Raw genomic sequence first — 13,560 nt, 5'->3', positions numbered from 1 at the left:
CTCTTGTAATAGTCTTTGTTTTAAAGTCTATTTTGTCTGATATGAGAATTGCTACTCCAGCTTTCTTTTTGTTTCCATTTGCATGGAATATCTTTTTCCATACCCTCACTTTCAGTGCATGTGTGTCCCTAGGTCTGAAGTGCATCTCTTGTAGACAACATATATATGGGTATTGTTTTTGTATCCATTCAGCCAGTCTACGTATTTTTGTTGGAGCATTTATTCCATTTACATTTAAGGTAGTTATCAATATGTGTGTTCCTATTACCATTCTCTTAATTGTTTTGTGTTTGTTCTTGTAGGTCTTTTCCTTCTCTTGTGTTTCCTGCCTAGAGAAATTCATTTAACATTTGTTGTAAAGGTGATTTTGTTGTGCTGAATTCTCTTAGCTTTTGTTTGCCTGTAAAGGCTTTAATTTCTCCGTGAAATCTGAATGAGATCCTTGCTGGATAGAGTAATCTTGGTTGTGGGTTTTTCCCTTTCACCACTTTAAATCTGTCCTGCCACTCCCTTCTGGCTTGCAGAGTTTCTGCTGAAACATCAGCTGGTAACCTTATGGGGGTTCCCTTGTCTGCTATTTGTTGTTTTTCCCTTGCTGCTTTTAATATTTTTTGTTTGTATTTAATTCTCGTTAGTTTGATTAATATGTGTCTTGACATGTTTTTCCTTGGATTTATCCTGTATGCGACTCTCTGTGCTTCCTGGATTTGATTCACTATTTCCTTTCCAATATTAGGGAAGTTTTCAACTATAACCTCTTCAAATATTTTCTCAGTCCCTCTCTTTTTCTCTTCTTCTTCTGGGACCCCTATAATTCGAATGTTGGTGCACTTATTATTGTCCCAAAAGTCTCTGAGACTGTCCTCAATTCTTTTCATTCTTTTTTCCTTATTCTGCTCTGCAGTAGTTATTTCCACTATTTTATTTTCCAGGTCACTTATCCGTTCTTCTGCCTTGGTTATTCTGCTATTGATCCCTTCTAGAGAACTTTTTATTTCATTTATTGTGTTGTTCATGATTGTTTATTTGCTCTTTAGTTCTTCTAGGTCCTTGTTAAACGTTTCTTGTATTTTCTCCATTCTATTTCCAAGATTTTGGATCATCTTTACTATCATTATTCTGAATTCTTTTTCAGGTAGGCTGCCTATTTCCTCTTCATTTGCTAGGTCTGGTAGGTTTTTTCGTTGCTCCTTCATCTGCTGTGTGTTTCTCTGTCTTCTCATTTTGCTTATCTTACTGTGTTTGGGGTCTCCTTTTTGCAGGCTGCAGGTTCGTAGTTCCCAATGTGTTTGGTGTCTGCCCCCAGTTCCTAATGTTGGTTCAGTGGGTTGTGTAGTCTTCCTGGTGGAGGGGACGAATGCCTGTGTTCTGGTGGGTGAGGTTGGATCTTGTCTTTCTGGTGGGCAGGTCCACATCTGGTGGTGTGTTTTGGGGTTTCTAGACCTTATTATGATTTTAGGCAGTCTCTCTTCTAATGGATGGGGCTGTGTTCCTGTCTTGCTCGTTGTTTGGCATAGGGTGCCCAGCACTCTAACTTGCTGGTCGTTGAGTGGAGCTGGGTCTTGGCATTGAGATGGAGATCTCTGGGAGATTTTTACCATTTGATAGTATGTGAAGCTGGGAGGTCTCTGGTGGACAAATGTCCTGAACTTGGCTCTCCCATTCAGAGGAACAGCCCCGTTGCCTGGCTGGAGCACCAAGATCCTGTCATCCACACAGCTCAGAATAAAAGAAAGAAAAAGATAAAATAAAATAAAATAAAATAAAATAAAATGTTATTAAAATGAAAAAATAATTATTAAAAAAATTTTAAGTAGTTTTAAAAAAAGAAAGAAAGAAAGAAGAGAACAGCCAAACCAAGAAGCAAACCACCAATGATAGCAAGTGCTGAAAACTATAGTAAAAGAAAAAAAAAAAGGGAAAAAACGGACAGACAGAACCCTAGGACAAATGGTAAAAGCAGAGCTATACAGACAGAATCACACACAGAAGCATACTCATACACACTCACAAAAGGAGAAAAAGGGAAAATATATAAATATATATCGTTTCTCCCAAAGTCTACCTCCTCAATTTGGTATGATTCGTTGCCTATTAAGATACCCACAGATGCAGGGTACATCAAGTTGACTGTGGAGATTTAATCCGCTGTTCCTGAGGCTGATGGGAGAGATTTCCCTTTCTCTTCTTTGTTCGCACAGCTCCCTGGATTCAGCTTTGGATTTTGCCCTGCCTCTGCGTGTAGGTCGCCTGAGGGCATCTTTTCTTTGCTCAGACAGGATGGTGTTAAATAAGCAGCAGATTCGGGGGCTCTGGCTCCCTCAGGCCGGAGGGATGGAGGGGTACAGAGTGCTGGGCGAGCCTGTGGCTGCAGACACCATTGTGACGTTGCACCAGCCTGAGGCCCGCCGTGTGTTCTCTCAGGGAAGTTGTCCTTGGATCACGGGACCCTGGCAGTGGCGGGGCTGTACAGGCTCCCGGGAGCGGAGGTGTGGATAGTGACCTGCGTTTGCACACAGGCTTCTTGGTGGCTTCAGTAGCAGCAGCCTCAGCATGTCATACCCGTCTCTGGGGTTTGCGCTGATAGCCGTGGCTCACGCCCGTCTCTGGAGCTCCTTTAAGCAGTGCTTTTAATCCCCTCTCCTCGCACACCAGGAAACAAAGAGGTAGGAAAAATTATCTTGTCTCTTCAGCAGCTCCAGACTTTTTCCCGGTCTCCCTCCCGGCTAGCCGTGGTGCACTAGCTCCCTTCAGGCTGTGTTCATGCAGCCAACCCCAGTCCTCTCCCTGGGATGTGACCTCCGAAGCCCGAGCCTCAGCTCCCGGCCCCCACCCAACCCGGCGGGTGAGCAGACAAGCCTCTCGGGCTGGTAAGTGCTGGTCGGCACCAATCCTCTGTGCGGGAATCTCTCTGCTTTGCCCTCCGCACCCCTGTGGCTGCGCTCTCCTCCACAGCCCCGAAGCTCCCCCGCTCTGCCACCCGCAGTCTCCGCCCACGAAGGGGCTTCTAGTGTGTGGAAACCTTTCCTTCTTCACAGCTCCCTCCCACTGGTGCAGGTCCCATCCCTATCCTTTTGTCTCTGTTTTCTCTTTTTTCTTTTGCCCTACCCAGGTACGTGGGGAGTTTCTTGCCTTTTGGGTGGTCTGAGGTCTTCTGCCAACGTTCAGTAGGTGTTCTGTAGGAGTTGTTCCACATGTAGATGTATTTCTGATGTATTTGTGGGGAGGAAGGTGATCTCCCCGTCTTACTCATCTGCCATCTTGAAGCTCCTCTTGATACTTTTTTATGACTAAAATATTTCATTATACATATACACCACGTCTTCTTTATCCATTCATCTATCATTGAATGCTTGGGTTGCTTCCATATCTTTGCTATTGTAAATAATGCTGCAATGAACATTGAGTGCATATATCTTTTCAAATTAATGTTTTTGTTTTTTTCAGGTGAATACAATACATAGAAGTGAAATTGCTAGGTTACATGGTACTTCTATTGTTAATTTTTTGAGGAACCTCCACACTGTTTTCCATAGCGACTGCACCAATTGACAATCCCACCAACAATGTTTGAAAGTTCCCTATTCCCCACATCCTTGCCATCACTTGTTATTTGTTATCTTTTTGATGATAGCTATTCTGATGGGTGTGAGGTGGTATTTCATTGTGGTTTTGATTTGCATTTCCCTGATGACTAGTGATGTTGAGCATTTTTTTATGTGTCTGTTGGCCATCTATATACCTTCTTTGAAAAATTCTCTATTAAGGTCCTCTGCACATTTTTTAAATCAAGTTGTTTGTTTTTGATATTGATTTGTATGAGTTCTTCGGTATATTTGGGATGTTAACCCCAATATCATTTGCAAATATTTTCTCCCATTCATTAAGAAGCCTTTTAATTTTGTTGATAGCTGCCTTCTCTATCTAAATACTTTTTAGTTTTATATAGTCCCATTTTTTATTTTTGCTTTTGTTCTCCTTGCCTGAGGAGACAGATCAAAACAAATATTGATAGACCATAGTCAAAGAGCATACTGCCTGTGTTTTCTTCTAGGAGTTTAATGGTTTCAGGTCTTACATTCAAGACTTTAATCCATTTTGAGTTTATTTTTGTGCATATGAGAAAGTAGTCCAGTTTGATTCTTTTGCACGTAGTTGTCAAGCATTTCAACACCATTTATTGGAGAGAATGTTTTTTCCTCATTGTATATTCTTGCTTTATTTGTCATAGGTTAATTAACCATAAAGGTGTGGGTTTATTTATGGGCTCTCTATTCTGTTCCATAGATCCATGTGTCTGTTTTTTGTGCCAGTACCATACTGTTTTGATTACTATACTTTGTAGTATAGTTTGAAATCAGGGAGCATGACACCTCCAGTTTTATCCTACTTTCTCAAGATTGCTTGGGCTATTCAGGATCTTTTGTACTTCCACACAAATTTTAGAATTATTTGTTCCACTTCTGTGAAAAACGTCATGGTATTTTGATAGGGATTGCATTGAATCTGTAGATTGTCTTGGTGAGTATGGTCATTTTAACAATATTAATTCTTCCAATCCATGAGCATGGTATGTCTTTCCATTTGTTTGTATCATCTTAAATTTCTTTTGTTTTTCTTCTGAATTTTGCTTTATTTATTTATTTTTTTATACAACAGGTTCTTATTAGTTATCTATTTTTTACATATTAGTGTACAAATGTAAATCCCAATCTCCCAAATCATCCCAGCATCACCCCCTCCCCCCTCTCTATTTCAGCCTTGCAAATCAGTTGATCTGTACCATTTTTCTAGATTCTGCATATATGCGTTAATATAAGATATTTGTTTTTTGCTTTCTGACTTATTTCACTCTGTATGACAGTCTCTAGGTCCATCAACATCTCTACAAATGACCCAATTTCACTGACTTATATGGCTGAGTAATATTCCATTGTATATGTGTACCACATCCTCTTTATCCATTCATCTGTTGATGGGCATTTAGATTGCTTCCATGACCTGGCTATTGTAAATAAGTGCTGCAATGAACATTGGGGTGCATGTGTCTTTTTTTTTTTTCCATCTTTATTGGAGTATAATTGCTTCACAATGCTGTGTTAGTTTCTGCTTTATAACAAAGGGAATCAGCTATACATATACATATATCCCCATATCTAATCCCTCTTGCATCTCCCCCCCACCCTCCCTATCCTACTCTTCTAGGTGGTCACAAAGCACGGAGCTGATCTCCCTGTGCTATACAGCTGCTTCCCGCTAGCTATCTATTTTACATTTGGTAGTGTATGTATGTCCATGCCACTCTCTCACTTCACCCCACCTTACCTTCCCCCTCCCCAGGTCCTCAAGTCCATTCTCGACATCTGCGTCTTTATTCCTGTCCTGCCCCTAGGTCCTTAAGAACCTTTTATTTTTTTCAGATTCCATATATACGTGTTAGCATATGATATTTGTTTTTCTCTTTCTGACTTTCTTCACTCTGTATGACAGACTCGAGGTCCATCCACCTCAATACAAATAACTCAATTTCATTTCCTTTTATGGCTGAGTAATATTCCATTGTATATATGTGCCACATCTTTATGCATTCATCTGTTGATGGACACTTAGGTTGCTTCCATGTCCTGGCTATTGTAAATACAGCTGCAATGAACATTGCAGTACATGACTCTTTTTGAAATATGGTTTTCTCAGGGTATATGTCCAGTAGTGGGATTCCTGGGTCATATGGTAGTTCTAGTTTTAGTTTCTTAAGGAACCTGCATACTGCTCTCCATAGTGGCTGTATCAATTTACATTCCCACCAACAGTACAAGAGGGTTCTCTTTCCTCCACACCCTCTCCAGCATTTGTTGTTTGTAGATTTTCTGATGATGCCCATTCTAACCAGTGTGAGGTGATACTCCTTGTAGTTTGATTAGCATTTCTCTAATGATTAGTGATGTTGAGCAGCTTTTCATATGCTTCTTGGCCATCTGTATGTCTTCTTTGGAGAAATGTCTATATAAGTCTTCTGCCCATTTTTTGATTGGGTTATATGTTTTTTTAATATTGAACTGCATGAGCTGTTTATATATTTTGGAGATTAATCCTTTGTCCGTTGATTCATTTGCAAATATTTTCTCCCATTCTGAGGGTTGTCTTTTTGTTTTGTTTATAGTTTCCTTTGCTGTGCAAAAGCTTTTAAGTTTCATTAGGTCCCATTTGTTTATTTTTGTTTTTATTTCCATTTCCCTAGGAGGTGGGTCAAAAAGGATCTTGCTGTATTTATGTTAAAGAGTGTTCTTCCTACATTTTCCTCTAAGATTTTTATAGTGTCCAGTCTTACATTTAGGTCTTTAATTCATTTTGAGTTTACTTTTGTGTATGGTTTTAGGGAGTGTTCTAATTACATTCCTTTACATGTAGCTGTTCAGTTTTCCCAGCACCACTTATTGAAGAGACTGCCTTTTCTCCATTGTATATCCTTGCCTTCTTTGTCATAGATTAGTTGACCATAGGTGTGTGGGTTTATCTCTGGGCTTTCTATCCTGTTCCATTGATCTATATTTCTGTTTTTGTGCCAATACCATATTGTCTTGATTACTGTAGCTTTGTAGTATAGTCTCAAGTCAGGGAGTGTGATTCCTCCAGCTCTGTTTTTTTCCCTCCAGATTGCTTTAGTTATTCAGTGTCTTTTGTGTCTCCAAACAAATTTTAAGATTTTTTTGTTCTAGGTCTGTAAAAAATGCCATTGGTAATTTGACAGGGAGTGCATTGAATCTGTCAATTGCTTTGGGTAGTATAGTCATTTTCACAATATTGATTCTTCCAACCCAAGAACATGGTATATCTCTCCATCTGTTTGTGTCATCTTTGATTTCTTTTGTCAGTGTCTTATAGTTTTCTGAGTACAGGTCTTTTACCTCCTTAGGTGGGTTTATTCCTAGGTATTTTATTCTTTTTTTGTGTGTGTGTGGATACGGGCCTCTCACTGTTGTGGCCTCTCCCGTTGCAGAGCACAGGCTCCAGACGTGCAGTTTCAGCGGCCATGGCTCACAGGCCCAGCTGCTCCGCGGCATGTGGGATCTTCCTGGACCGGGGCACGAACCCGTGTCCCCTTCATCGGCAGGTGGACTCTCAACCACTGCACCACCAGGGAAGCCCAGGTATTTTATTCTTTTTGTTGCAATGGTGAATGGGATTGTTTCCTTAATTTCTCTTTCTGATCTTTCATTGTTAGTGTCTAGTAATGCATGGGATTTCTGTGCATTAATTTTGTATTATGCAACTTTATCAAATTCATTGATTAGCTCTAGTAGTTTTCTGGTGGCATCTTTGGGATTCTCTATGTATAGTATTATGTCATCTGCAAGCAGTGACAGTTTTACTTCTTCTTTTACAATTTATATCCCTTTTATTTCTTTTGCTTCTCTGATTGCTGAGGCTAGGACTTCCACAACTATGTTGAATAATAATGGCGAGAGTGGACATCATTTTCTTGTTCCTGATCTTAGAGGAAATGTTTTCAGTTTTTCACTATGAGAATTATGTTGCTGTGGTTTTGTTGTATATGCCCTTTATTATGGTGAGGTAGGTTCCTCTATGTCCACTTTTTCAAGAGTTTTTATCATAAATGGGTGTTGAAGTTTGTCAAAAACTTTTTCTGCATCTATTGAGATGATCATATGGTTTTTATTCTTCAGTTTGTTAATATGGTGTATCACACTGATTGATTTACATATATTGAAGAATCCTTGCATCCTTGGGATAAATCCCACTTGATCATGGTGTATGATCCTTTTAATGTGGTGTTAGATTCTGTTTGCTAGTATTTTGTTGAGGATTTTTGCATCTATATTCTTCAGTAATATTGGTCTGTAATTTTCTTTTTTTAAGTATCTTTGTCTGGTTTTGGTATCAGGGTGATGGTGGCCTCATAAAATGAGTTTGGGAGTGTTCCTTCCTCTGTAATTTTTTAGAAGAGCTTCAGAAGGTTGAGTGTTAGCTCTTCTCTAAATGTTTGATAGAATTCACCTGTAAAGTCATCTGGTCCTGGAGTTTTGTTTGTTGGAAGATTTTTAATCACAGTTTCAATTTCATTGCTTGTAATTTGTCTGTTCACATTTTCTCCTTCTTCCTGGTTCAGTCTTGGAAGGTTATTCCTTTCTAATAATTCAAACATTTCTTCCAGTTTGTCCATTTTATTGGCACATAGCTTCTTGTAGTCTCTTATGATTCTTTGTATTTCTGCAATGTCTGTTGTAACTTCTCCTTTTCCATTTCTAATTTTACTGATTTGAGTCCTCTCCCTCTTTTTCCTGATGAGTCTGGCTAGTGGTTTATCAATTTTGTTTATCTTCTCAAAGAACCAGCTTGTAGTTTTATTGATCTTTGCTATTGTTTCCTTCATTTCTTTTTCATTTATTTCTGATCTGATCTTTATTATTCTTTCCTTCCGCTAACTTTGGGCATTTTTTATTCCTCATTCTCTAAATGCTTTATGTGTAAGTTTAGACTGTTTATTTGAGATTTTTCTTGTTTCTTGAGGCAGGCTTGTATAGGTATAAACTTCCCTCTTAGAACTGTTTTTGCTGCATTCCATAGGTTTTCAATCGTCGTGTTTTCATTGTAATTTGTCTCTAGATATATTTTGATTTCCTCTTTGATTTCCTCAGTGATCTCTTGGTTATTTAGTAATGTTTTGTTTAGCACCCATGTGTTTGTGTTTTTTGCGGTTTTTTTTCACTGTAGTTGAGTTCTAATCTCATAGTGCTGTGGTCAGAAAAGATACTTGATATGATTTCAGTTTTCTTAAATTCCCAAGGCTTGATTTGTGACCTAAGATGTGATATATCCTGGAGAATGTTCTGTGTGCCCTTGAGAAGAAAGTGTAATCTGCTGTTTTCAGATGGAATGTCCTATAAATATCAATTAAATCTATCTGGTCTATTGTGTCATTTAAAGCTTGTGTTTCCTTATTAATTTTCTGTCTGGATGATCTGTTCATTGCTGTAAGTGAGGTGCTAAAGCCGCCCACTATTATTGTGTTACTGTAGATTTCCTCTTTTATAGCTCTTAGCATTTGCCTTATGTACTGAGGTGCTCCTATGTTGAGTGCATATATATTTATAATTGTTATATCTTCTTCTTGGATTGATCCCTTGATCATTATGTAGAGTGTTGCTCTGGTAGGCATAGCTCAGTAAAACTTTAATCTCCTTGCCTGCTGATGGATTGGGCTGGGTTCCCTTCCTGTTGGTTGTTTGGCCTGAGATGAACCAGCACTGGAGCCTACCCAGCTCTGTGGTTTGGCTAATGGTGGACTCTTGGAGTGCTCATGCCAAGGAGTACTTCCCAGAACTTCTGCTGCCAGTATCCTTGTCCCTGAGGTGAGCCACAGCCACACCCCACCTCTGCAGGAGACCCTCCAACACTAGCAGGTAGGTCTAGTTCAGTCTCCTATGGGGTCACTGCTCCTTCCCTTGGGTCCCAATGGTCACACTACTTTGTGTGTGCCCTCCAAGTGTGGAGTCTCTGTTTCCCCCAGTCCTGTTGAAGTCCTGCAGTCAAATCCCACTAGGCTTCAAAGTCTGATTATCTATAAATTCCTCCTCATGTTGCCAGACCCCCAGGTTGGGAAGCCTGACGTGGGGCTCAGAACCTTCACACCAATGGGTGAGCTTCTGTGGTTGAAGTGCTCTCCAATTTGTGAGTCACCAACACAGTGGTTATGGGATTTGATTTTACTGTGATTGCGCCCTTCTTACCATCTCATTGTGGCTTCTCCTTTGTCTCTGGCTGTGAGCATCTTTTTTGGTGAGTTCCAGTGTCTTCCTGTTGATGATTGTTCAGCAGTTAGTTATGATTCCAGTGCTCTCACAAGAGGGAGTGAGTGCACACATTCTTCTACTCCGCCATCTTGAACCAATCTGATCTTCAATTTCTTTCATCAATGTCTTATAGTTTTCTGAGTACAAGTCTTTTACCTCCTTGGTTAAATTTATTCCTAGGTATTTTATGCTTTTTGATATGATTGTAAATGGGATTATTTTTCTTAATTTCTCTTTCTAATAGCTTATTATCAGTGTTTAGAAACACAACAGATTTTTGTGCATTAATTTGGCATCCTGCAGCTTTAGTGAATTCATTTATTAGTTCTAATAGTTTTTTGGTGGCGTATTTAGGATTTTCTACATATAGTATCCTGTCATCTGTAAATAGTGACAGTTTAACTTCTTCCTTTCCAATTTGGCTTCCTTTTGTTTCTTTTCCCTTTCTGATTGTTGTGACTAGGTCTTCCAATACTATATTGAGTAAAAATGTCAAGAGTGGGCATCCTTGTCTTGTTCCTGATCCTAGAGGAAATGCTGGCAGCTTTTCACCATTGAGTGTAATGTTGAATGTGAGTTTGTCATAAATGTATTTTACTATGTTGAGGTATATTTCCTCTATACCCACTTTGTTGAGAAGTTTTCTTTTATCAAAAATGGATGTTGAATTTTGTCAGTTTTTTCTGCATCTATTGAGATGATCATATGATTTTTTTTCTTCAATTTGTTCTTGTGGTGTACTGAGTTGTCAATCAATTCTTGCTTACTCCAAGAATGAACAAATGACATAGACTTTTTTATATTTTAATAAATTTGATTTTTTAGAACAGTTTTAGATTTACCGAAAAATTGTGAAGAGAGTACAGTTTCCGTATACCTCATATTCATTTCCCCCTGTTATTAATATCTTCAGTTAGTATGTACTTGGGCCCTGATCACCCAATTACAGTGTGAGGATGGGGGGGGTTCCATACCAACAAGCAATTCTCCAAAACCTTCTAGATGTCCTACAATTGAACTCAATTCTGACACTACCTACCCAGAGATAATATCTGATTCCACAGGTAAAACACTCACTCCCACAAGATCACCCTCCACTTCAGATGCCCATTACAAGCCCAGGTTGTTATCTGTCCTTTTGACCGACCAGCTATAAATTAGAGGTTCCCATGACCCCATCTTTGGGTTCGATTAATTTGCTAGAGTGACCTATAGAACTCAGGAAACCCATTTACTCACCAGATTACCAGTTTATTACAAAGGATATTAAAGAGTATGAATCAACAGATGGATGAAGAGATACATAGGGTGAGGTCTCAACAAAGGAGCTTCTGTCTTCATGGAGATTGGGGCCCAGCATGTGGAAGCATTCTGGTTTCCCAGCCTGGAAGCTCTCTGAACCCTCTCCTTTTGGGTTTTTATGAAGGCATCATTACATAGACATGGTTGATTAAATCATTGACCATTGGTGATTGATTCAGACTCCAGACCCTCTCCCCTCCTCAGAAGTCAGGGAGTGTGACTGAAAGCTCTGCTCCATGATTCTGGTTGGTTTCCCTGGCACACAGCCCCCACTCGTAGGTACTTTCCAAAAGTCACCTCATTAACATACACCCAGCTGTGGTTGAAAGAGGTTTGTTATAAATAACAAGATACCCATTTCAGCTTTCTGGCTCTGAAGTATTTTCAGGAACTGAGGGCAAGAGACCAAATATTATAACAAAAGATGCTCCCACTGCTCTTATCTCTCAGCAGATTCCAAGCGTCTGGGGAGCTGTGAGCCAAGAAATGTGGATGAAGATCAAATATATATGAAAAATATACTTTGGTCCACAGAATGACCAAATATATACATATATATATTTCTTATAAATCACAATACTGCAGTATGGTTCATTTGTTGCAATTAATGAACCAACATTGATATATTATATTAATTGAAGTTCATACTTTATTCAGATTTCCTTAGTTTTTAATCTAATGCCCTTTTTTTTGTTCTAGGGTCCCATCCAGGATACCACTTTATATTTAGCTATCATGCCTCCTTTTAAGCTCCTTTTGACTGTGACAGTTTCTCAGATGTTCCTGGTCAGGCATTTTGTAGAATGTCCCTGTATTGGGGATTGTCTGGTATTTTTCTCATGCTTTGACTGGGATTATGGGTTTCTGAGAGAAGAATCACAGATGTAAAATACCGTTTTCATTGCATCATATCAAGAGCACATATTATCAACCTGATTTATCACTGTTGATGTTGGCCTAGATCAGCTGGCTTGCATTTGTCAAACTTCTCCACTGTAAAGTTACTCTTTGTGGTGGTTAATTATATGTATCAAGTTAACTGGGCTAAGGGATGCCCAGATAACTTGTAAACATTATTTGTGGTGTGTCTATGTGGGTGTCTGTGGAAGAGATCATCATTTGAATCAGTAGACTGAGTAAAGATCCACCCTCACCAATGTAGGTGGATAGCATCCAATCTGTTGAAAGACCAAATAGAACAAAAAGGCAGAGGAAGTGTGAATTTACTCTCTCTCTCCTTGAGCTGGGACATTCAACTTCTCTTGACCTCGGGCATCACACCTTCTGGTTATCAAGCCTATGGACTTCAAGATTTACCCAGCAGCCCCTTGGTTCTCAGGCTTCTGGCCTTAGACTGGGAATTATACCATTAGCTCTCCGGGTTCTTAGGCCTCCAGCCTTGGATTGATTATTCCACTGGCTTTCCTAGTTCTCCAGCTTGCATTGTAGATGGCAGATCATGGGACTTCCCAACCTCCATAGCCACGTGAGCCAATTCATATAATAAATCTCTTTCTCTCTCCATATACATGTGTATGAAATACATAAATTATTTGGAATTCTTCTGCTGAAAGATTTGTCTGTTCTTCCCCATTTATTTATTTATTCAATCACTTATTTATATCAGTATGGACTCACAGATATATATTTTATACTTTGGATTATAATCTAAAATGACTTTATTTTGTTGCTCAAAATGTTTCTTCCTTGGCCTTTGGGAGTTCTTTCAGTCAGCTTCTGTGTTCCTTTGACCTATCCCCATGATTGTGTGTTTTGTTTTGTTTTTTACACTTCTTTACTTTCTAACACTCCAAGATTTTCTAGGCTTATCTTGTATATTTTCTGCCCTAGTCCTAGAATTAGCTATTTCTCTGTGGAAGCCTTATTCCCTTTATTGGAGAACAGTATTAGAAACCAAGATCTGGGCTCCCAATATGCCTGTTACTACTGGGCTTCGACTTGGTAAACCAACACAATATAGTTTATTTAATAAAGAAGTTCCTAAAGTAATTCAAAATATGTTGACTTGTGCTTGAATTATGAGTTTAGAACAACAGAAATAACCTCTGACGATCAATATTTCTTGAATGATTTTTATATAAATTCAAGTATTCTCTTAGCTACAATTACAAATTTAAAGCATATTCCTAAGGTTGTTACAGCATGTCCAATTATGTGCATGGTGTAGAACTTTATAAGTGTGTGCAGAAACAGACTGCACATTTCTAAGAGAAAAGAAGCACCTTTCTGAGATTCAGCTGCTCTAGTTCTTTCAGACTAGAGAATAAGGATAAAAATGTCAGTTTGGACCCTGAAATGCCTTGCAGTGTGGAGAAGCTTTTCCATAACTAAAATAACAACAAAAGCTGTGACTATCACCCCATCTTGTTACCAATTTTTGAACAACCCTACTATTGATGAGCAGAGTGACATTTGGTCATTACAG

Source organism: Mesoplodon densirostris, chromosome 2, assembly GCF_025265405.1.
Source record: "Mesoplodon densirostris isolate mMesDen1 chromosome 2, mMesDen1 primary haplotype, whole genome shotgun sequence".
Taxonomy (NCBI): Eukaryota; Metazoa; Chordata; class Mammalia; order Artiodactyla; family Ziphiidae; genus Mesoplodon; species Mesoplodon densirostris.
Note: the sequence above shows the minus strand (reverse complement) of the source record.